The 25,327-nt window shown below is 42.2% G+C and overlaps 1 protein-coding gene across 28 annotated transcripts in view; it reads right to left on the reverse strand.

Moving 5' to 3' along the window:
- MEF2C (myocyte enhancer factor 2C) overlaps positions 1 to 25,295 on the reverse strand; it is a 164,641-nt gene extending 139,346 nt beyond the window's left edge. For 5 of the 28 annotated variants that reach the window (XM_083576968.1, XM_083576991.1, XM_083576981.1 and 2 more), the window contains exons 1-2: positions 25,053 to 25,225; positions 12,429 to 12,526 (exon numbers count right to left, since the gene is read on the reverse strand). The gene's annotated coding sequence lies outside the window, so the exon portion shown is untranslated. Of the gene's footprint in view, positions 1 to 2,464; positions 2,485 to 3,065; positions 3,656 to 5,170; positions 5,658 to 12,428; positions 12,527 to 25,052 lie in introns of those variants that run through there. The other 23 variants (XM_083576977.1, XM_083576971.1, XM_083576969.1 and 20 more) reach the window with 17 other exon arrangements.
- Between the last annotated feature and the right edge of the window lie 32 nt (positions 25,296 to 25,327).

A 25,327-nucleotide genomic window follows, 5' to 3' on the forward strand; every position in this document is an offset into this window, starting at 1 on the left:
TATTCAAAAAGCAAGGGGATGTGCCTGAATATCTGCAGATTTCACTTGCAACTTCTGCAGTCTGCGTCAACTAGTTCTAAAGTATATACGTTGTACTTTACAAACATAAATGCTGCAGACCTATGCCATCAGTCATTTAAAGCCACAACTTGCTACACTTCAGTTAGTTAACAAACTTTTTAGCAAGATGTATACTTTTTCTGAATTTCATTTATAACATTTAACTTGCCGGGTAGCCATGAACGTACATTTACATAAAACTTGAATTTAACATGGGGAAAGAACCCACATTACACAAAATACAGCATGATGTGTAGAAATGATGAAGATACTATTTTTATTTCCATGAATAGAACTTTGTGAACCTCATATAGAAATAATCAGAGAGTTTAAAACCACTCAGATCCATGTTATTCTAATTTTGGTTAGGCTACATAGCTAAGAAGTTGGTCTATGTCCAACAGGTTAAAGTCTGAAAGTTATTAAAGTGATCATTCTCTCTGGCATCTGACATGAAATCATGACTTGCTGAAAACATTTAAAAGGCTGCTTGTCTTGTAGAGATAGTATGCCCTTGATTAGTGTGTCAAACTTCTGAAAAATTTACTTCTTACAAATAAGACATTTTAAAAGCAAAATAATTGTGAACAAATTCTATTAAATACAACAACACTGGCAAATAACTTTCCTTTAGAAGCAAGTTCCATAGATTTCAACAGAACTTACAACTTAGTAAATGCGTTTTGGAGTGCGGTGCTACCCATTTTTATCCACGTAATAAATGGAAAATATAGAACTTAATTAGTTTTCAGTTCAGAACTGGTAACTCCTAAGAGTAACTTAATATTTTTAAATCACAAGACAAAAATATTTTTACATCTTTGAATATATGCTTTAGGTATATAAATGTATATAGTTTAGGTATATTAAGACAGGTACCTGCTTACATGATGGTTTATGAAAAGTCAGCCATCTGCCCTATTATCATAAGAATTTATCAACAAGCGAGTTATTTGCCTACAACTTCTTTTCCAAGTAAACATCCTTACCATGAGGGTACAACATTGTCATTATTACACACATTAAGGATTCCAGAACAGGCAACCCAAACAAGTAACTTTAACTGCATTCTGTACAATGATATTTGTAATGCAACCCCAGGTACACATTTCTGAGACAACCTCACTATAGGTGCAGTGTTTATAATTTAGCACACTTTAGAGAAAAGCGAAACTCATATATTCCAACTATATGCAGTTATCAGCAAGGATAAAATGGCTATCTAATCATTTATGTCATATTTGGAACCTGTCAAAAAGAGATTTCTTTCTGCTTATCAGCTTCATTTTACTCATTCCTATGAGTTGTCTATTGTCACCCAAGCAGTTTTGTGAAATCTAACTCATAGAAAGATGTGCAGGATCAAATCATAGAACTCCCCCCCCCCCCGAAACTAATATCATAACATACAATAACAATTCATATACGTATGTTTTGCTAGATTGCAGGCAATGCTTTCCAAATCTTGAGGATTTTAGCTAGTGAAATATATTCCAGTGCTTCCAGTGGCACTGAGTAATCTTGTATAATATTAAGAATAGATACAATGCGCACTGAAGCATAGGGGGGACATATAAATGCTTCAAAAGATGCTCATTTTATTGACTATAACTTCCTTAAAACATAAGTAACACATTATGATAAAAGATTCCTTGAACCTTATTTAGGACTGAAGTAGCTTCCTGAAATTACTCTGTAAAAAATAGGTCTTGGTTCACAGGTGATTATATTCCTATGCCCTGCCTCTATTATGCCTTAGGGTTTAGCATTATTATATTACATATAAATATGTATACTCTATAATGACAATGCCACTGCTAAGTGCCACTGGGAAAGGGGGAAAAAACCAGGCTTCACATATCTGTCTAACGTAATTGGCCAACTGGACACTTTTATATCCTCTAGTAAAGCAAATGTAAGGTACTGATATATATTTAAGACAATGGCCTTCATGTTTCATTTTATATATGCTACTAAAAAGCATTTTGTCTTGAGCTAGGAATCTATAGACCACCACTGAAATATTGGCTGAATGCCCTTCTTCCGCTTAATCATCTTAAAACAGTAGCAGGTATGAGGTGCGTACCATAAGCATTTAATTCTAAAAGACCTATCTTGGTTACTCTAAAGATGAGACACTACAAGCTTGGCCAGTTACATAAATATGAAAACAACAAGTTCTACAATTCAGACAAACAGCATTATTAAAGTAACACTATTCTCACATGATCTCCCGAGTCAAGTCTATTGAGCTACTCCAAAATATAACTATTTTCAAATAATGAAACACTATCTTCTATAGATTTCCCTTCCTCCTCCACACAAAACTAAAACCGGGTGAAAATTAGATAAATAATGAAGTTAGACAGCTTGCCAGGGAGCAATCTAGCTTCGCTTAACTTACAGCTAAAGTTGGAAAGGCTGGAGAGAGAGAGAGAGAGAGAGAGAGAGAGAGAGAGAGAGAGAGAGCTTTCCCCATTCGGATCTCCCAGATTCCCCCATCTCAAAGCAAAGTGTGCAAATGAAAAAGATGCTCTGGGAGGGATGCTGTATCGAAAACCGAGGCATTAAAGCAAAAGTGATGTGCTGCACACAGCCGAGTTGAAAAGGCCATTTGCACTTATGCCAGCTTATTTCTTCACTGCACTGTTTGATAACTCGCAGGGCAAGTACTCCAAGGTCAGACAAACAAACCTGAGTGCACTTCACAATATCAAAACACACCAATGACGTGAACTAACTTCATGAAAGTTTAAATACTCATGCAGCTGATGGAGGATGGGGAGGGGAGGGGGGAGAGAAGAGACACAATTTCTCTGCAACTTTTAACTATGTTGGATTTGAGTGCAAAGTTACTTTAAAGCCACCCGATTACGCTATATCTGCGCCACGCACGTTCCCAGTACATGCTAAGCCTCCTGCCATACAAAACATTGCAATGCCTCCACGAGGGGCTGAAGGAGCAAGTCTATGCTACTTCGCGATGAAATCGCACGTGTACTTACATTGCAAAGGGCTGGATGATCAGGCTAGTCCTTGAGATATTTCCCCCTTCTTGGGAGCAACCGAGGGAGAAGAAGAGACAAGAGACCGAGGAGAGTGGTGGGGAGGAGGAGGAGGAGGAGGAGGAGGAAACAGGGGTGGGGGGAGCCGTTAGTTCTTCCAGCCTTGTAAGATGTTCACCACCTGGTTCAACATGCAGCCTCCTTTAACCGCACATACGCGCGCGCGCAACGCACACGCGCGCACACACACAACCTTGCAAAGCAATCCAATGAGCAGCCAGCAGCTCTCTGGCGATGGTGGCGGCGTATGTGTGTGTGTATCTGAGGATTCAGGAGGCGAAAGTGCCCGTGCTGCTGGCCGGATTAAAAGTAAGCAGGAATCGTCCTGAGAGCGTCTAGGAAGGAAGTGACAGGAGGCGAGTGGGGGAAAAGAACAGCTCACAGGCTTTGTAACATCACGGATGGAGGAGAGAGAGAGAGAGAGAGAGAGAGAGAGAGAGGCAGGGAAAGGAAGCTTCACAACTACACGCCCGGCGAAGCTTCTCTTGCTTGTGTCCTCCCTCCTCCTCCTCTCCTCCTCCTCCCTTCTTCTTCTTCCTCCTCCTCTTCTTCTCCCCTCTCTCTCCCACAATCCCAAACGAATGACTCTCTCCTGCCGAGCTGGAGAAATAATCAGTTTCACTCTTGAAAAAAGGGGGCGGGATCACAGCCCGAAAGCGTTTTAATAAAACAAACACAGTGAGAGTGAGGCGAGAGACCAGCTAGGAGTCTAGAAGGGGAGGAAGAGGCGATGGCAAAGCGCTCTCGCTCTCTCTTTCTCTCTCGCCCCTCTCTAGTCTCAACGAGATTGATAAATTACTCCACTACCCTACTTTAATTATGTATATGGTATGCAGAATAAATCACCCAACATCAGGCACCTCAATCAAGCACTTTTTAAATGATAATTGCATCTTGGCTGAATCAATCTTGCCATGCCTGACATTTTGCTAATTTTAGTTTTTTACCACGGGGGGGGGGGGAGGCAGGGAGAGAGCGCGCGCAATAGTGGGGGGGGGGACGTCTTGGTTAGTGGATATGGGGAGTCGAAGGACTTGGCATTTGCCACGGAACAAGCTTTGATGACAATCCTTATTATTATTACTATTATTATTATTCACGAGCAAAGCGATCGCGCGGCAGAGAGGCGGAGAACACCGCCCGGCAGATGCCGGTCCCCCTCCTGATCAGGTCTGTCTGTGCCCCCAAAAGATATTGGACAGGGGCGGGTGGGGGCGAAGAGGAGAGGGCGCGCGAGATCGTGGTTGGAGTCGTCTGGGCCAGCGAAGTGGTCTCGGCCAGAGGCGACCCCGGCAGCTCCCCAGGCGCGCGTGGATTGGGAAGTTAAGAGGGAGGGAGGGAGGAAAGGAAAGGGAGGAAAGGAAGGAAGGAAGGAGGGCGCCCGGAGGTCCCCAGCGGCAACACTTCTTTTTTAAACCGGTGGTCGGTGGGTTGGCTGGCCGGGATGGGATGGATGTGGAGCCAGGAGGGCGAGGGGACGGAGCTGGGGTGGGGGAGCTGCTTAAATGCTTAGGAAGCGTGGCGTCTTCGTTTGCCCATTGAGGTCAATAACGACAGATGAGGCTAAAGCAGGGAATCGACCGGCAGATAAACGCGAGGTGCGTGTCCGGATGGGCTCCGATCCGAGCCCTCCGGCTCAACGGGATAGCAGATCGGAGGAGCGGCTAGGTTCTCGGAGGAAGCAGCAGAGGGAGTCCCGCTTGCACTGCAAGGGAAAGTCCGCCGCTAGCGGCGGCAGCACCATCTCGTCGACATCGGAGGCGGCAGCGCTCGCTCCACGCTGTCCAGCCAGCCTAACTTTCCAACGTGCTCTGAAAACATTGCCCGAAAGCCTTCACCCAGCCGGGGTGGGAGGCGAGAGGCAGGCTGCTGTTGGGGTTTCGTTTCTCGCAGCGCGCTGACCTTTCCTCTGCCCCCCTCCTCCCTCCACCTCTGCTGCGCCTTCCTCGCGGACCCTCCACTCCGCTCTCGCCAAAGTGGAGCAGCCCCACTTCCCAAACTCGGGAGGCTTTTCCGTCTCCCCGCGCCAGCGGGACTTCACTTACCCGGAACGTCTCCAAACAAACTGCACAGGAAACAGGCGCGCGGGCTCCGGGGGAACAAGCGGGATGCTCCTACGATTTGGGGAGGGGGGGGGGAAGCCAGATAAAACTCGCCAGGCTTTGCCAGTAGGGCAGCTGGGTCGGGGTGGCTGGAAGATAAAATAACGGTTCCTTCCCTTCCTCGGGGGAAGCCTAGGCGTGCTCGCTCGTCTGGCAGCAGCTCGCGTTCCCTGGTGCCCCGTCTGAACAGATCCTCACTTGGCCTTCGCAAACTCCGCTGTGCCAGCTCACCAGCTCAGCTCTGCGAGAGCATCGCCCGGGAAGAGCTTGAGAGCAACCTTGCCCCTTTGCCTGGCGACCGCAGCGCGGCCAAGAAGCGCTGCCTGGGCCCTAAAGTGGCCGCTCTCGGAAAGGGGACAGGCTGACTTGCTGACCTTCCTCCTTGTTTCTCTAGGGCGGTAGATCACTTGTGAAACTCCACGACGGTCTGCTTTCTGGATTCGTCGTAGTTTTGGCACTTGCCTTCTGATCTGTACATGGAGGGTTGTGTTTTCATTGCGGAGGGGGGTGGGAATGGAGGAAAGGTGTTCGTTGCGTTCAAATACAGAATAAAACATGACTTTTACAGAGGTGATAAATTAAGGGCATGGGGCATATTATTATTATTATTATTATTATTATTATTATTATTATTATTATTCCACCCATCTGTCTTGGTTGCCCCAGCCACTCTGGGCAGCTCCCAACAAAAAACAGTAAAAACACAATATAGCATCAAACACTAAGAAATTTCCTGTACAGGGCTGCCTTCAGATGCCTTTCAAAAATCACATAGCAGCTTATCTGTTTGACATCTGCTGGGAGGGTGTTCCACAGGGCAAGAGTGACTACCGAAAAGGCCCTCTGCCTGGTTCCCTGCAGCCTCACCTCTCACCATGAATATTCAGGTATATGAATATTGCTTAAATATTCACACTACTTCACAACCTGGAGGCCCCGAAAAGAAGAGATAATCCAGGTTAAATCCAAAATCAAGAGCAGGATAATCCTTTTAATTAAGACCAACTGAAATGTCACACAACAGAGAGCAAGCTTTGACGTTCCACAGAATGCTTCTTCAGGCTGGATGTAAAGCAAAACAAAAAACAGAATGTGGGCAAATAGAGAGTTTTTTGTTGTTTTTTAGATACCCAAGACCATCTTTTTTCTTTCCTCCTCTCTTTTTCTGCTTGTTGTTTAACAACCCATCTGAAGAAGAGTGCTGGGGTGCTTTGAAGCTTGTTCAGTACGTGGAAACATTTACATTTCTCCTACTGTGCATATCACCATATTGTTAACTTTTAGATTCCCCCAACCCCATGAACCAATGCAGCCACTTGTATTTTTTTTAACGGAAACATAAAAGTATATATTTAATTAAATATCCCTATTGCCAAAAGAAAAAGAAAAGTATCTGTACTTTGGAATTCAGTGGCTTTCTTTAAAAAGAAAAGGAATGGAAAGGTAGCTAATTATTTATATGGAATAAGGGTCTGAACTTCTGTTCCCTGCAAGGGTGGCTGAGAAGCTGTTGGGTGGTGTAGACCTCCCTCTCTGCAGGCAGAGGCTTTCTGGGTGTGGGACCAGTTTCTGCTGCTGTCAGAGTTTACCAGTAGTAATTCTGAAAGGAGCAAGGCCAGAAACAGGGTGTTCAAGAATGCTGGAGAGGACAGGTCTTGGATCCAAGGCCCTCTCATTCACTGAACACACTCCCCAAAATAGAACAGTGGTGGGTCTTGGGAATGGAAAACCCGTCTCCTACACACACACACACACACACACACACACACCCCTTGCTGGCAGAACTTATAAAGTTGCAGTTTCTCTGCCACAGAGTCCTCAACCACCTATGATTGCTCTGCCCACTTACCAATTCAACATAATTTGCTTCTGCTTGAGCATTATTTTCTGGGTGTTAGGATTTATGCCACTGAAGAGTGAACCTTCCAGCATTTTGTATGATATCTGAATCCTTCCTTACATTGTTTGGTATATCACCATGATGGGAATGTTTAAGATAAGTTCTAAGTTCTGATCACACCTTTTATACATATTACGTAATTCAAATGCTGCCAAGTCCTCTCGACCAGACTTCAGTGTTTTGTCCAGCACCTGGCACACAGATGACACTATAGATAGTAGCATAAGGAAAAGATAGACTAAGGAATCTATAGCTGAACAGGAGGGGAGCAGGAGGTGTCTATGAAGCACATGACTTTGTTTCAGAGAGAATCCACTTTCAGCCATTCTTCTACAATTGCTATCACTCCCATCAGATACTGCACTTTTTTTTTTTGCTAAAGGGAAGCTTTATTCAAGCACTGCACAATGATGGTGCTGGGCAGATTTAAACTTAAGGTTCTCATGTCCACATCCAACAATCTGGCCATGGCATGACTCCTCTTTTGTGATGGAGGAATGGATGATGATGATGATGCCATCTCATATGGTCAAGCACCTATCAGTTTGGATGCACCACAAAAGAATGGTTTCTTACATATTTAGAGTATATGTATGCAGACATGTTGAACTTTATAAATGAATTTTTAAATAAATAAATAAATAAATAAATAAATAAATAAATAAATACAGGACCTGTGAACTTCCAGAGTTGAGGGCATAAAGACCAGAAAATGTAGAATAACTTCTTTTTATTGCCTGGAGAAGGAACCTCCCGGTTCCCATTGAACACCAAAGACAAAACTCTTGCACATCATAGTGACAATTATCATAGCACACAATACAAGGTAAGACTGTAAATTAAGAGCAACGTGATATTGTTTTATTGCTTCACTGATCCATGTGTTATTGGAAAGACTTGATATTCTAGTATTTCAACAGGCAGACACATCTCTGTCATGGGTATAAGAGGCACACCATAAATGGCTGAGGAGCAATTTTACCATTGTTCAGTATTTGGGATTTTTTAAATTACATTTTTAACAGGAACTGGTTTTGAAACAATGTAGAAACTGTTCAGGATTGAAATCCACAGCATCAAATAGTATCCAGGACAATGTGGGCCTGTTGATAACTGCCACACGTTCAGTCATACAGCACTAGCATTTCTTTTCAGCACCAACCCTGCTCTTTCTTCCACAGTGACAAACAAAACAAACACCTTTAACGTGATAATGGTGTAGACAACAGGAAAAATCTAGTTACCCCAGACAGATGACATGCTGCAATGCACTATGAAGGTTGATACACTATAACTCCTCTGTGGTTTCAAGATTCAATGTATACCTATTATTGGGACCAAGCTCTAGGGGAAATTCACAATACTGGCAACGGCCGCTTAAGATGTATCCAAAAGATGCATAAAAGCACATGTGTGCACAGCACCAAACCCAGAAATGACTGAAAACGTCAGAAAACACGTCACTGAAAGGGTGGAACAGGGGCAGAACAGAATGGGGTGGGGTGGGGTGTGCTGATACATTCTCCACTAACACGCATGGGGTCCAAGAATGGAACCCCTGCACAATTTGCTCATTGACTGTATATCACTTCGTCCCTATGCAGCCACATTCCTGACACATGCATGTATGAATGCACACCACTCAATAATGCATCACACAGTGACTTGCCACTGATTGTGGTGAGCTGCCTCACTTGAAAATCATTGTGCTTGATATGGTGTGAGATGGTGTTTGACTTGTGATGGCTGTTTCACATATGGAAATAACTACTTGCTGTTGCAGCCATCAAAACGTCCAAATGCATGGAGAAACTTCTGCTAACCTGCATTGATTTCAATGGGAGAGTTAATCTCTTCTTTTGAAATCAACGGAGCTTCAAAGTGCTTAAAGGTTTGATGAAATGTGCACATCGTTTTCTCCTCAGCTTTCAGGTTTAGGTGGTCCCTTTGGATCTGGACTGCGGGCTTTAAGGTAGATCATGTAACTTTTTGTAGGATCCGTCTTGAATTGCAGTAACACCAAGAATTCCTTTCAAGATACCTGGCTGTTCAAAGTCACAGAAGAAGAAGCGAACACATAATGTTGTCTAACCTCACAGCCCCATAAATTGGATCGAGGACCATGATGCACCAGCTTTGTAAATAAACATGCACATATTAAAAATTGAAAATAGCATTAAAAATTGTATTATATTACAGGAAAGCTTTTTTTTTTGGCAAAAATATGTACATAAGGGGAAATTGTATATTAGGAGATATTCATAGTGAAATGCTTATGAATTTTCATGAGGACTTCATTCTCCAAAGCAACAACAACAATGAAATTAAGACCGGAGAAATTAGAAGTGAGAGAAACATTGCTTTTACCCATTGCTTGCGGGAGGAGCGGCTGCATGGTCATGGGGTATGGCTCAATTCTTTTCAGAGTCACCAGCCTGCACTAGGAGAGAGGACACTCCTTCTCTCACTCTCACAGGCCCATCTGCCCCTTCACACCCTGGTTGTCTCCAAGGAGACAAGCAAGGCATGAATGGAGGCTTGGCTCTTCCATGGAGAGAAAACGTCTCTTTCATAACTTGCAGCACCACCTGACCCTTGAAGCCAGTTTGCCCCCAAGGAAAGAAGTCATGAACATAGAGAAACAGAGACCTAAGAGCCTACCATAACCTGACTTCATATAGAGGTCAGTAATGAATCTGACTATAAACAAAAATCTATGGTCCCCACAATTTCTTTGTCATTTCAGATTTCTAGCATGTGCTAGAAGGGCAGTAGAGTGCTCAGTAGGACAAAACTTGCTTCCAGGTGACCTATTGAGCATTCATCTCGATTTCTCTTCACAAAGTTTGCGGGGAGGTTGTACAATGTTGGCTGTTTGTTGCACACTCATCCTGATTTGTTTGTGGGGAGTCTATACAACTTTGTATCAAAATATTTTTTTTCTCATACTTTCCAGTCATTTTCCTTACTGAAAATGTCCAATTTTGGGGGGAAGTGGATTTGCTGTGCAAGAAGGCTAAATCCACTTTCATTTCGCAAAGTGAATTTGCAGATCTGCAACTGAATTCTTATCCACAGAATAAAAACAGTCTGGTAGTGGCTCTGAGATGGGATTTAGGAACTGGCTCTCATAGATATCATGATGGTAGATGTAGGACTAGAGAAGCTATTACTTGTTCAAAGTGTCTATTTTTTGCGCACAAAAATAGGGTGATCAAAATTCAATCTACAGGCTATCAGCTGCTGTTTAGACAGAGAAAGAAATACATTGGAAAATCCTTAACTATGGTAACCCAGGAACTGTATGTTCACATAGCCCAAACTGGTCTGAAATTATTCAAAGCAAAGCTGGGGGCATTGAAAAAAATGCAGGAAATTATATGCACCAAGATGGTTGTCTCTTGGACAAGGGGTGACAAAACTCAACAGTGTCTGTCATCTTGGTATGTTGCTAAACACACAACACAAAATTACTTGGGAGAGGGTGAAATAAGGGGAGGGGGAAATATATGAAGCCAACCCAAGTGTAGTGAGCAAAATTCTATAATTTCTTGCATTTCTTTGGGGGGAGGCTGCTGCAAAGTGTTGAAATGTCTCAAAGGCAAGGCTCTCAGCTTGACAGGGCAAAGGTCAGCACTACTTTGGCTCAATAGCCCCAAATCAGAGAATGACACCACTGAAAGAAATATATGCAGCGGCTTCATATGTCCTGTGCATCGTCTACATATTTAGGTTATTAGGGCCCAGTTTTTAAATAGACATGACCTTATCCTGGGGACTGATACTCAGTGGTTTGTGCCAACATTATTTTTCAGTCAGAGCAAAGATGCCCAAAGCAATGAATAAGACACCTCCCCTTAAAAAAAAAAAGTGTCTCAGTACTTCATAGACAAGCAGTATAGAAGTCAAATTGTTTCCTTCATTCTTGAAACTCAGTAGAGAATATTTTTAGACTTCAAATAAAAATAGTTCTTACAACACCTCAAGAATCTTCCTGTGTCATTTAGCATTCAATATAATTTACACTGAAACACCATCACCTCCAGACCATTATTTTAAAAACATGTGTTACAAACAGCCAATAATTGGCAGCAAATCCCCGTTGGATTTCTTCCAGGAAGGTAAGATTAAGGGTTCCTGTTAGGCCTAGGCCTGCTGGCAACAGGAAACAGAAAATCTTGCACCATTTCCCAGCCTTCCACCTGAAACGTACATCTGAATTAAACAAAACACACAGGGGGAAAAATGCACAACAGGAGGTGTAATTATTGGAGTAATCAACCCTTCCATACCCTTACCATGGGCTGAGGTGCAGCCAAGTGTCTCTTTCCCTTACAAGTATGATTATTTCATGGTGAGCTCAGTTAACATCCCCTTTCAGTAATTATCCGAGTCCCCCCCTCCCTTCTTCAATTTGGAGTGATAGTCATATGTTTATTTCTTCAAAAGAAACAGCGCTGCCAATTTACATTGCAAAAGCGACAATTAAATTACAGAGTGCCAGAGTCACATCTGAATACCCCAGAGTTTATACATCCTAACCCTGGGTGACTTGGGTTCCAATTTCTGTTCATAGTTCAGCCCCACCCCATGCCTTCCTATGCTCCTCTCTACCACAGGCCTGTCTTGAAAGAGTACTTCACGAAAGCACTTCTTTCTACATCTGTCTGCTTTTAAGCTTGGCCCATGCTGGGTACAGCTCTTGAAACAAGCTTTAGGGGAATATATATATATATATATATATATATATATATATATATATATATATATGTAAGCTGGGATGGTTGCCACAGCAACCCACCCTGAGAGGAACCAAGGCTATAGATTGATCTACCCCACAAGATTTTATTCAACAATACTGTATTTGTTCTCCAATCATTCAGAATATTCTTTCAATCCATATTGCTTTTATAATTGCCCATAACATATAAATTCCCAAAATCTTGTTATAATAGGATGTAGATTCCAGAAGGGTAATTTAAATATTTCACAATCCGTAGGGGAGAATGAAAATGTATATAATTTCTTGTGGAATGAATTAATTGTAAAATATATTTTCAAAGGTAGGAGCTGAAAGGGTGACACATGTATATTAAATACCGTGGCATGCCATGGCTAAAACGATATAATGTACAATAAGTAGTGATTAGGGAGAAGCTTTGTCATCCGTATACCTTTTAGTACACACAACTGCAGAGTTTAGCTTGAGCCCTAAATCCAAAAAAGGAAGCAATAAATAGAGCTTTTTGTAATATTGAATGATCTTGCAGGAGGCAGGGAATTAAAATATGAAACACTCACCACATACACCCTCTGTATTTCAAATTCATCCACCTTCAGTGCTTTACTTAAGCTGTTCCATAGTAGTTACTTCACAGTTTACAACTCTTAGTCGGCACCTTGAATGTTTAAAAGCAGAACAGTAAGACATTATTAAAATGCAGATCTCTATTCGTGAAGCAAATAATATGAAAATTCTTGAAGACAACAGTTCCTGTAAAGCTTTAGGCAAACTGGTTGATATCACTTAGAAACTATGTATTAACAAGCAACTAAGATTGAGTATTTTGAGTAAATACTGTTTAAATTATCCAAGATGCTGAATTATCATAATAGTGAACCACACCAAATTTGGAATGCTAGACTGAAATAAATGCAAACTAGCATATTATGTGAGATGCTTTATACTGATTGTTACTGTTATTTCTAGACAACCCTTCATCTTAAGGGCAGTATACAACATAATATAAAACCATACAATAAAACAAAATGATAATATTAAAATAGCAAAAAATTAGCATTAAAATAAAGTAATCTGACAGCATAGAACAGTCCCAGAGACTCGAAACTAGTGCCTCAACTTCAAACGACAGAGTAAATAAATGTGTTAGAAAAACATTACAGTATTGGGCAGGCCAATTGTAGCTCCAGTAGGAGGGAGCTCCATAACTTTACAGCTATTTCATCTTCAATAGATACATTAAATCAGAGGGATCATGATAGCAGTGCTGGTGGCATGTTTAATGGAAAGACCACCACTCAGATGAGTCCCATTGAAATTACTGTACCTAAGTTAGTCCTGATCACAAATTTTAATGGGTCTGCTCTGAATTTGACCAACATTGGATACAGTCCCTTGAGAATATATTTGGTCAACATGGTGCTCCCCACCCCAAAGTACTTCTACCTACATTCTAGTTGTATGTTAAGGTGCTGAACAAGAAGCACAAGAGTCTTATGTGGACAACCTTTCAGAGTCAATACATCACAACAGAGCTACCATCTTAGCTTGGAACACGGGTGGGTTTTTGGATTTTTTTAAAGCTTTGTAAGGGCTGTGATTCAAAGTAATTCTAGTTCCTAGTGGTGTAGATATAGTCATTCTTCTTGATCATGCTAAAGGACCTCTCCAACCTGACATCTGATGGTGGAAAGAGGGTCTCCTGATTAATGGCTTTGAGGACAATTGGCCATACGTGCAGCCAGGCCCCCTAAATCAAGTAAATAAATAAAAATATTTAACTAACCAACCAACTGCATCACATATAACTCAGTTCTGTGCCCCCTTCCTAAAATAAATCCTGGCTACTCCCATGCTATTGGCTACCCTAATTCACTGGAGTTTATCATACCCAACCAGCCTAGGCAGACACTGAGAGATGTAGGGTTTTGTTGTTGTTGTTGGGTGTGTGTGTTTGAATATAAGCAAAAAGGGGAAAACAGAAATCTGAGACTGAGGTTACTAGAAGTGGTTGCTAAGAGGTTTGTAGCTGGTAAAGGATGTTGGGAAGATGGACGGGTGTTGCTTGGTGACTTTTGCTGTTCTTCCTCCTGTATATTTTGTAAATAAAGTTTGCTACAAGAGGGGCCTTAAGTCTCTCACAGAAAAATTGCCCCCATAAAACAGCCTCACTGGAACTTCTGAAGGAAGCAAGGAGGGTGAAAACGCATGCACACATGCATGTGCATGTGCGCATACACAGCATTTGATATACAATGCATCACTAACTGAATTATGTGTGTGAATGTTTTATTCTAGGTTGTTGCCATAACTTGGTGATAGAACACATTTTCCATGCAGAAGATCCAAGGTTCAACCCTTAGCATTAGCAGGTAGGGCTGTGGAAAACTCATGCCTGAAAGCTTGGAGAGCCACTTCCAGTCAGCATAGACAACACTGAATTAGATGGATCAAAGGTCTAACCAAAATAAGGCAGCTTTCTATGTTCCTAACTCACAAAATCATGGAGGTGCCATTCATTGTATTGCTGTACGCAGTAACAAAGTGTTGATAGTCTGTATCTACATCAAAACCCTGTTAACTGTATCGAGTCTAAGCCAGTTTGAGTCTTGGGTTGTTTACTTGGAAGCAATTCCTACTATGGTCCATGGACCTTAGTCACAGATAAACAACAAGCCCACAATTGCAGCCTTGATTTTTTCTTTTGCATTGCAGACTTGTGTTCAACTTGCTTGTTCTTTTCACACTTTACCTCCTCCACAATGGAGGCTGCTAGAAAGGATTGCAGGTTAACCTATTCCTTCTACATTCTGATGCAGTTGTACACACAATACACAAAACCTACTGTGGGGAGTTGTGGGCATTTTCACGTGGTCTCTTGAATGCTCTGGCATGCAAAAACTCTTAGTTAGGGGTCACCAACATTTTTAGGCCCAAGAACACATTTGGATTTTTGGTGTGAGTGCCATGGACACCCCCCACGTCTTGTCACCTGTCACTCCCTCTTATCAGCCCACCCTCATTCAACAGAAAAAGTGAGCGCACAAACTTTACTTCTCCAAGGGATCAATGGAGGGTTTAGAAGAGTTAATGTGAGCTTTGAAAAGCCCATACAGCTGAAAGAGGAAGTGAGAACTAGACTGTGCACACATTTAGTAGCTTAAAACGCAGCTAGGCTGTTCTTTTTCTCAATTCGGATCGAAACTTGTTTTGGAAGGGGTGGCAGAGGAAGCGTCGAAATGCAGCGTTTCGTAAGAAATTGCAGAATAGCTCTGGCAAACATCATGCGCACACCTCTCCCCAAACCAAGTGTGCTTGATGCTGGGCAAACAGATGTGTGTGTACAGCCATGGTGTCCCTCTTCCAACTTTGCTTCTTCAGCTTTATGTACTTTCCAGAGGAGAAAAAAGAGGGCCACTGTCACTGGTCTTGCCAAGGGGGTAGGGAGCAGAGCTAGGCTTCACGGAGAAGGACCTCAAGGTTTTGAAAAGCAAAGAGGGTCAACCTGTGGCTTCAAAGTGTATTTATTGACTGGATTTATATACTGCCTTTCTGTTAGGAAACCCAAGGTGGCTTGCAAGTTAAACACTAAAACAAATACATTATATAAAAAGGAGGCTGACTGAGTCCTCTCATGCCAAGTGGGAGCTGGTGGTATGTGTCAGGACTTCCTTGCTTCTTCTGCCTTCCCTCAGGCCACGCAGGTCTCAGGGAAGTTTCAGAAAGAAGGAAAGAGAGAGATCCTCAAAGGGGCCAATGAGGTCGCACAGCCCGACGCCTGCAACCCGCTCACCGCCTCCATCCCCCGCTGCTCGCCAGCCAGAAAAACCGCGCAGGCGGCGACGAGGCACGTCGGGACGGGGCTGCGATCCCCACGGCGGCTACGCCGGAAGACTTCCTTTTCCGTCCGACTCATGCCGGCTGCCGCCATGCCGCCTCCTGCGCCTAGATATCGCCCGTGAGGAGCCCAAAGGGCCGATGGGCCAGGCAGCACCCAGAAGCGTCCAGTCTGCAGGATGCCCAGCCTCTCTCCTCCTCCACGCCCCCCGCTTCCAGCCTTTTTTGGTGCGGCCCTAGCCACGCGGCTGGCAGGAAGCCCTAGAAACTGGGACCGACCAACGGGGGTGCGGGGGTGGGGAGCGAGGAGAGCGCTTCATACTTTTCCAACGCTCCATTCGGACCTTATTGATGTGCTACCCCGCCGCCCCTCTTCATTTTCCTCCTGCTGCAAAGCGATTTAATGCTTGGCTGCCGGTTAGTAGCTCAGGCGCTCCACGGTGCAGAGATCAGATCCTCCTCTTCCAAGTGCAACAAGGATTTGGGGGGTATGAAAAAAACCCACATCCGAAAGGAGGGGGAATCTGCCAACAAGGAGATAACTCCCTGGGTGCTCTGGGTTGATTCTGTTTGGCAGGAGGTTTGGGGATCTATAGGGAGTCATCTCATACACACGTGTAAAAGAGATGGTCAGGACGATCCTCTTCTCTGTGTTTCAGGTGTGTTCTTAAACAAAATCATTTTTTCAGGAATGTGGCCGGGTTTGTAGGAAAGTCTACCCCAACCTGGTGTATTGTGCTCTCAACAGCCCCAGTGCTGGGAGTTGTAGTTCAAAACTTAATGGAGGGCACCAGTTCAGGGCATGTTGCTTTAGAAGAGTAGAAGATCTCATTCCCACACGTTTTCATTTTTGCAATGAAACATGGCATGTTTTATACATTTTATTTGGGTGTTATGTCTTGTATTGTAAAAGCTGCTTTGGGATTCTTTTGAACATGAGGTGGGGTATAAGGTTGGAAAACAAAAAAGATCTCCAGGGCTCAAACATTTGCCCCTGCCCCTCCTCATCCTCTGCTTGGGAATGCCCTCTGAACAGGGATGGCCCAAGGCATTTTGGTACCTGGGGTGGAGCAGCAGATGTTCCCTGCCTCCCGCCAGTCACAAAAAAGTTAAGCTGCATGGTAATGAAGACCTATCAAGTTATTTTGGTTCCCAAGACAACATAAATTAATCAACTAAAATCCCACAAGCACCTCTCCTCCCTCCATGCCAGTAAAAAAGTAAGTAACAAAGTAACAAGTAGTAAAAAATACATACGCTATAATGACATTAAGAAGAACCCTCCTGGATCAGAGCAAAGACCCACTTAAGTCCAGCATGCTCTTCTCACAATGGCTAGCCAGATGTCTGTAGGAAGCGCACAAGCAGTATACGCACACTATAGCACTTGTGCACCCCAGCACTTAGTATTCAGAGACATACTGCCTCCAACAGTGCTACCAGGGAATGAGGCATGAAACATGGGATCTGCCCCCCACCCCAACATCATGTATTTCTAAACTATATAATGTTCACTGCACATTAATGCAAGGTCTTGTCATCCCCTTTTCTTTTCTTTTTGACCACAGTAGAATCATAGAATTGTAGAGTTGGAAGGGACCACAAGGATTATCTATTCTTGTTCAACCCCCTGCAATGTGGAAATCTTTTCCCAATGTGGGGCTCAAACCCACAATCTTGAGATTCAGAGTCTCATGCTCTCCCATCTGAGCTATTAGTCAGGGCAAACATCAAAGCAAGCATACATTGGATAAATAATAAGGATCCAGAAAGCTACATATTTAGGATCAAATCTACCTGCCAATAGCAACCTCTAAGAATATAAGAATATGTGAAGAGCTTTGCTGGATCAGGCCAATGGCCCATCTAGCCCTGTGTCCTTTTGGGAAGCCTGCATGCAAGACCCAAGCATTCTCCCCTCCTGCAGTTTCCAGCTACTGGCATTTGATCTGTAAGCTCTTCCCTCTAATCCTTGGTGTGCAGGGGGACTCTATAGCCCCTTGCTGATGAAGGCTTTTTATCTTCTCTTTACATATCCTTGCAGTGGAGATGAAGTGAAAGGTACCAGAAACCAGATGTACTGAGCTGAGTGAAAAAAGCCCTTACCAACTTATGACAGTTTCACATTAAGAGGACATTAAGTCTAGTGCTGCAATTCCTCATCAACATGCAGCATCCAACCTTCCTGCTTGGTAAAACCACATGGTGGAAGGCAGAATAGACCCCAACTAACCTTTGCCCCAGGACGTGGGTGGCGCTGTGGGTTAAACCACAGAGCCTAGGACTTGCCGATGAGAAGGCTGGCGGTTCGAATACCCGCGATGGGGTGAGCTCCCATTGCTCAGTCCCTGCTCCTGCCAACCTAGCAGTTCGAAAGCACGTCAAAGTGCAAGTAGATAAATAGGTACCGCTCCGGCGGGAAGGTAAACGGCGTTTCTGTGCACTGCTCTGGTTCATCAGAAGCAACTTAGTCATGCTGGCCACATGACCCGGAAGCTGTACGCCGGCTCCCTCGGCCAATAAAGCGAGATGAGCGCCGCAACCCCAGAGTCGGCCACAACTGGACCTAATGGTCAGGGGTCCCTTTACCTTTACCTAACCTTTGACCCAGAGGGGGATACAGTTATTTCTAGTAGCCCAAAGCCCTTAAGGTGACTCCCAAATGGGTTGCTAATATCTCTAACCCTGATTTGCTGCCCAGTGCTAAAGCACCAATTGTGGCAGTTCCTACAGAACATAAACCCTGTCCCCAAATCGATACAAGAAGGCCAACAAGAACAGCAAAAGCCACCGAAGCCAAATCAGATGGACTGGCAAAAAAATCCTCACTGAGCCTATATTTTTTTGCAGGAACAGGGGACTGGACATACAGAAGACTTGCCCTTCGTGCAACTCAGGGTGGAGTGGAGAGGTGTGGTCTCTCAACTGTCTCACAATACTTTGTGACGTTAGGTAAGAGGTATGCTATTGCCATGTGATCTCTCCCCAAATGTGGTTGCAATGGGAGTCCTGTTTGAGAGTGGAAACTGGGCTTCATATTCTCCAGGGTTAAGCCCTTGTGCTGGAAACAGATCTTGAGCCTGGCTCTGGCACAATTAAGCCCCTAAAAGCATCCTCTTCGTGTCCCGTTAGTCCCATACTGCTCATTATCCTGCTTCTCATGCTTTGCAGCCTTTTGGTACTTAACTGGGGAACATGATATCACTCTTCCCTTGTCATGTGATTAAGCACACAGCTGCCATGTTCAGAGAAGAGTGGAATTTGAAAGGAGACTGGCATGGAATGAAGGCATGCAATATAGGCCCAGCCCACACTTTACATGCTCTTAGAGCACTGCATGGCTGTACTTGTACACTGTGGGGTCCAAGCCTTGTTCAATAGCATATTTAGCCTTGGGGTTAATCTAGCCTGAAAGTCAGCTGCCGGAGTGTGAAAGCAGCATGAGCTACAAAACAAAATGCTCCTCACCATTATGTTCCATTGCTTTGCAAACCACAAAACTTTCAGTATTGGTATACAGTATATTGTTTTTCAGTAAGCATCTGAAACAATGAAACAACAGCTGAACCTGCTAGAGAGAGCACTGCACTATCAGTGGACTAAACACAAGCTCTCGGGAGTGAGAGCAAACACTGAATAGAGAGGTTTTCAAAAACAGGAAGGCAGTCAAGCTGGGTGTGGAAGAGAGATATTCCAGTGCAGCGCAATATAAAACAGCACTCAGTGTATTAAAACGATATTTTAAAACAAGGTTGGATTCTATGGGCTGTAGGAACTGTGGATGCACTGGGACTGGGAAAGCAAAGCAGTGAGATGAAGGCTTTTCTGATGAGCAGGATAAAGCCAGCTTGCATTGCCAGGCTTGCAGGAATGAGATCCCACTGCATCTGCAGTACTACAAGTCTAAATGCTAGGCCAGTTAAAACACAACAAAAACATCTCGGGCTTGATTCCTTTCTTTAACCTGAAATTCATCACAAAGCAGCAGTTGTCTCTTAATACAGAAACATATGTAAAATACCACCCCAGAGTATTTATTTATTTTATTTTAAAACAGGTAGTTTTGGGATTACAATATCCACAATTTACTAAGTTTTCAATCAGAAACATTCTTTTTAAACTTTAAATGGTGCTTATTCATTAGCATTTGAACTACCTTTCTTTATTCATATGGATTTTCTAATCTGTTCATTGTCCTTTCTCTTTGCATTGCTGTGAATATGAGTGAAATCAGTTAAAACACTTCAACACCTAACAAGTTTCTCAGAAACTAAATACATTATATTCTATTAAAAATGGTCAGTCTTTTTTCCCCCCAGGAGTTTTGGAAGCCAGCCAAATTAGTAAATAGGAGTTAAACGAGGAGTACAGTACATTCGTTATTAAATAGTTTTATTAGATATATAGTTGGTAAAAAAATTAGCAATTTCGCTCTCCCAAATAAATATAACTTTTTATAAATAGACAGAAAGAACCACAACCCACCTATATAAAGGTCCGCTGTGTAAATAATTTGTTTGATCATAAGAACAAGTCAGAGCATGCTGTGGATATGATTCACAGAAATAAAAGCAAGATTTTCCATGGACTACAATGAGATGTGGGTTTCACCCCACTATCTCGGATTCCACTATTTGGGATTCTCTACCATCTCGAATTCTATCTTTGAATTGGTTATGTGGGCAACACAGCCCATATCTCTGTGATGCTGCGTGTCTTCTGTGTAGATTATGATCATATCCACACCATATGTTTAAAGCATTTGGCTTTCTCCCAGAACTCCTGTAGGGAACTGTGGTTTGTTAAGAGGTGCTGGGAATTGTGCCTCTGTGCATGGTAAACTACACTTCACATGATTTTTTTTTTGGGGGGGGGAGACATGGCTGCAAAAGTGGCATGAATGTGTTTAAAATGTATGGAGTGGATGTGACCCGTGTTGATCAGGGAAGATTTCAGGATTTTAGAGTTGGTAAGGAGCTTCGGAAGTCACCTAGCTCAACCCCCAGCTCAGTGCATGATCTACAATACAGGGTGCAGCTGCAATGTTTCTGACAGGCCTCTAGAAAAGACACTGTTAAACAGCTGCTACTGTTAGGAAGTTCCTCCTAATATTTAACCCAGATACGATTCCTTTCAATTTCTAATTTCTCTTTGGAGCAGGAGAGAACGAGTCAGCTTCAACTTTCTCAGGAAAGCCTGTCAGGGCAGCTTTCATTTTGGCGTTAACTCTGGAGGAGTATGTTCCAAGATAACATACTAAAGTGATAGAAGAACAGAGTCTGCCACTTTTCACCATAGTACATTTTGGTTCATAATTGTGTTTGATGCTACATTAGACTCTTTTCACTTATATGCCTATACTCCTGTATTTTTTCCCCAGTGTCTTGAGACAGCTATATGGCTATTTTGCAAGTGATGCTGTTTTGCAAGTTCTCTAAGCTGCTGGATCTCCAATAGTATGGAACTGGACTGTAAGGCCATGACTGAAATACAAAAAGGCTAATCTATTACAGGCTTGGAGTAGAATTAAAATGTGGTGTTTGATAATCACCCAAGATGATTGAATGATAATACATTGAAGAAAGTGGGGGTCAAATAGCTCTGAATGTGACAACGTCAAGGAAGTATTCAATTAATTTCAGGGATTAGTGAGGAGTCACAATCGGAGCATGGCTGATTTTGAGAGTATTGGTTCATATGATCTATAATTTATTCTAAGAACTTAACAATTTCCTACTCATTCAACTGCCCTTGGTGTGTAACAGTTCCTTCCAGGAAGAATAACTTACTATACCTGCCACTCAAGTGGTCTTGAGCGATTCTGATAGAATATTTTGTTCTTAGGCCATATTTTTGTACTTTTCAAGACTGCTCTAAATTAAATGATTAGGAAGAGGAGCATTGGGTTTACACTGCAAGAATACTGCATCTAACGCACACACAAAAGGAAAACCAGTTTGCAAATTGGCTTTTCAGCTGTATCACTTACCTTTTAAAAAGAAATATCAATAAATATATGTGCAGACAGATGTATGCAAGGGCAATTGTGCAAGATTATAATTTCAGCAGTTTTGTCCATTATCTTAATTTCATTAAAGCTATTATGCGTGTTTCCTAGTGCAAGGGAAAGAAAGAAGGTTTGGAAGAAGGAATAGCATACGCAAAACTTCTGCACTTCCAGTGAGTCACAGTTAGAGACAATACATAGAGACAACTTTGTCAAGTTTCACAATTTACTGGTAAAGACAAAGAAGTAGTAGAAAAGTGAACTAGATTGCTGGGTGTTGTTGTTTTTACATAAAGGAATGGAATAGATAATAAAAGGTCTATCTGGAAAATCTGGGCCCCCTCCCGAAGATGTTGTGGGGCTCACATGAGCCGTTTTTAGCTATTTAAAAAGGTGTGAGAAAGAAGGAAGAGAGTAACTATAGGCACAATCTATGTGGAAGTCCCCTGGTGGAAATCTCATTGCAATGAACAGGGGCCAGGCAAGGTGTATTTTGATAGGGCTTGCCTATTACGAAGTCCCCAGTGACCATGCCCCATATCTTCCAAGTATAGAGTACAAAGCACCCGCCTCACATTACACAAGCAAAATTTTAAGATTAGAACTGGGAAGAATTCTGCGACAGTAGAACCTTCCTTGCAAGGTTTTATACAAATACTGTGAATATGCCCATCAGAAAAGCTTGAGATGCAGGTTAGACTGCCTTAAATAATGGGACTGGACTCAAGGTCCTCTGGGGCAGTTTACAAATCTTAAGAGTCTACAAGTCTGAATATACATAGCTATTGATGACAGTCATTTAAATTTGTTTCAGTCACTCCTGAGCGTGTGTTTAGGAAAAGGACAAAAGTGCACCAATTTTGCTTTTTAAACCACCCAACCTTTAAATAAACAACAACATTTATTTATTTTAAATTTCACTGACAAGAGGAAAGGTCCATTTAACAGATACTATCTGTTAGTAGATAAATGTTAGCCCTTTATTATTCAGTCACACTCAGATATTTAGATGATATGGTAACAATGTCAAAAGCTAATGATCAGGGTTAATCAGTATGAAGCTAAATAAGTTGCAAATATGATTGCCAATACACAAAATTAGGTTTCTTATTCAAAAGAAGTAAACTACTTTATGATTTCAGGTGTAACAAAACAGACTAATTTTTAAACAGAAGGAACTCAGGCTACAAACTCTATTTACAAAGATTTTAATTAAGTGAGTCACATTAACAGAAGCTCAGGTGTCTTGATTCCACAAAAAGAAAAACAGTTTGTAGCTTACTATTTTTGCCATTGCTCATGAATTTGTACAGTTTCGTACTTTCCCATAGGTATCTGTTTTGCTTTTAAAAAAGAAAACTTTCTAGAATTATTTATCTTTCAAGATAATGGGCATGGAGGATTTCCAGAAATTAAAGGCAACCTTCTTTTCCTTTTTACTCAGAATAAGTCCCCCTGTGTTCAACAGGTCTTATTCCCAGTAAAGTGTGTGTAGTACCACAGTTACAATGTATTTAGGGTCACAGCCTAGGAAGCAAATGATGTGGTATGCTACATATTTAGTTATTATCACTCGGTGTATAGCTCCCTGCAGTGCTATCTTATTCGTGTTTGCTTGGAAGTAAACCCCACTGTATTTCATATGGCTTAATCCCAGGCAAGTGTGCACAGGATTTTAGTCTTGGATTGATATCAGAGGAAACACAGGTTCAGGTTCCTTAAACAGCCAATTAAGTTACCGATTACATATTTTCCCCTTCTTTCTGAACATAATTTGTGTCATTGTATGAAATCAAGTGACCTACAGTGACAGTTCACAAATTGAAAACTGTTCTTGCAAATGTCTGTGTCAATGGCATTCTGCTTTGGCAGCTGCCTGGTTTTAGGACAGATATAAAGACAAATCAGCTGTTCTGCATGCTTCATTTTTTTTTCATGAACAAGACAGACAGGCAGACCAAGGCTGTGATCGTAAACACAAATTTCTTGTAGAAAAAAAGAAGAAGGAAATTGTTTGGATTTACTTTGAAAAACCGATTAGTGTCTGAAAAACCTTGCCCATTTCTTGAGATCAGTAACCCCTGGACTTCATGTTCCATACATAGGGAAAATCACAAATATTCCATGTAGAAAATCTCTTTAAAGTTGTTGAACAATCCTGGCTTTAAAACTCCCGTGCTTATTTTCCAAGCAGCATAACCTTCAGTGCCAAATTAATGTCACAATTTATCTATCTGTTGTTCTGTGCTCTTTAAACTTGCGTGCCAGGCAGTATGTCAGTATGGAATCTGGTTGTTAAAAGCAGTTTCATATGTTCTCTTTGTATATAGACTTTGTCTTGGGTTCCCCCCCTTCTTCTTCTTCTCCCCCCTCTCTTTTTTAAATAAAAAAACTTGATTACTTGTTTACAGAAATGCTTTCAATTTGTTTGACAGTTTGTAAGAACTGCTGTGAAGCACAGTTAAAAGCACAAGCTTGTGAAAATAGAAATTCATCATAAAAATTCTGCTCCTCCCTAAAATACGCCTTAGCATTTGATCTTTTCCCCCATGTCTTTTCAGTAATTAAAATAAGATTGTCCTGAAAAAATGTTCCTCTCTGTAGACTCCACCAGCAGAATGGTGGCTTTATGAAATTAACAGTTGTTCAAACAGCACACATGATGCAATTATAGTGAAATCAGGGTGCAAATACACTATTATATTCACACGTAGCTTTTGTTTCATAATCCAACTTCTTTCCCCAGCGACACCACCAGTATTTAACGTATGGTTGCCCTTTGATCAGTAACATCTTAAAATTTTAAAAAGTCTTCCACATTCACTCCCCATTTGATTGAAAAACTCACTCCTGTACATTATATCCGATAGGACATTCAACAGGGGTCAGAAACAAATACAGAATCATAGGTAGAATGAGGGAAACAAAATGGAACATATTCTTTTCACTTCTCACTTTTTTTAAAAAAAGGAAAATCATTTTGAAAGGGGGAGGAGAGGGGATGTGCTTCCTAGCTTTCCTGCCAGTTTTCCCTCCTGCATGCTAAACATATATATTCTCAGCATTTAGTCTTCAGAATACCTTTTCCAAAAAGCGGCAGTAATATGAAACACTGGAACTTGGTCGTGAAAGTTTCTTTTGTCAAAGGAATTATTAGAAAGAAGCAGGTTTCCAAATGTGTCTCATTTTTTAAATAAAAAAATATCCCTTAAGTTTTTGAAAACTTACCTGCGGTTCCTGGTCCTAGGCAGAATTCTACAGTAGAATTAGGAGATCAGCCTCAGCTCTATTTTTATATATAATATATATATGAAAAAGGATTTTATTTATTTAAACTCACCAGTGCCCTTCTTCTTCTCCAGGAAGATGTACCCGTCAGCACCTGCTGAGGGTTTCGATGATTAAACTGACAGGTAAAAAATTCCTGTAGAATAAAGCCAGACCAGCTGGCTTTGAAGAGAAACCCCCCAGTTTGGGTCCTGTTTGCCTCACTCACCCTCTGCTATGAAGGCACAAGCTTTTTCCCCTTTGCTGTTGACCTGTAAGATGCGTGATTTCCATGCACAAGTGTCTGGCATGCCTGGCCCCACCTGCTCCTGTCACTCGAGAGTAAAT

This window comes from Podarcis filfolensis (genome assembly GCF_964270895.1).
Source record: "Podarcis filfolensis genome assembly, chromosome: 11".
NCBI classification, from domain to species: Eukaryota; Metazoa; Chordata; class Lepidosauria; order Squamata; family Lacertidae; genus Podarcis; species Podarcis filfolensis.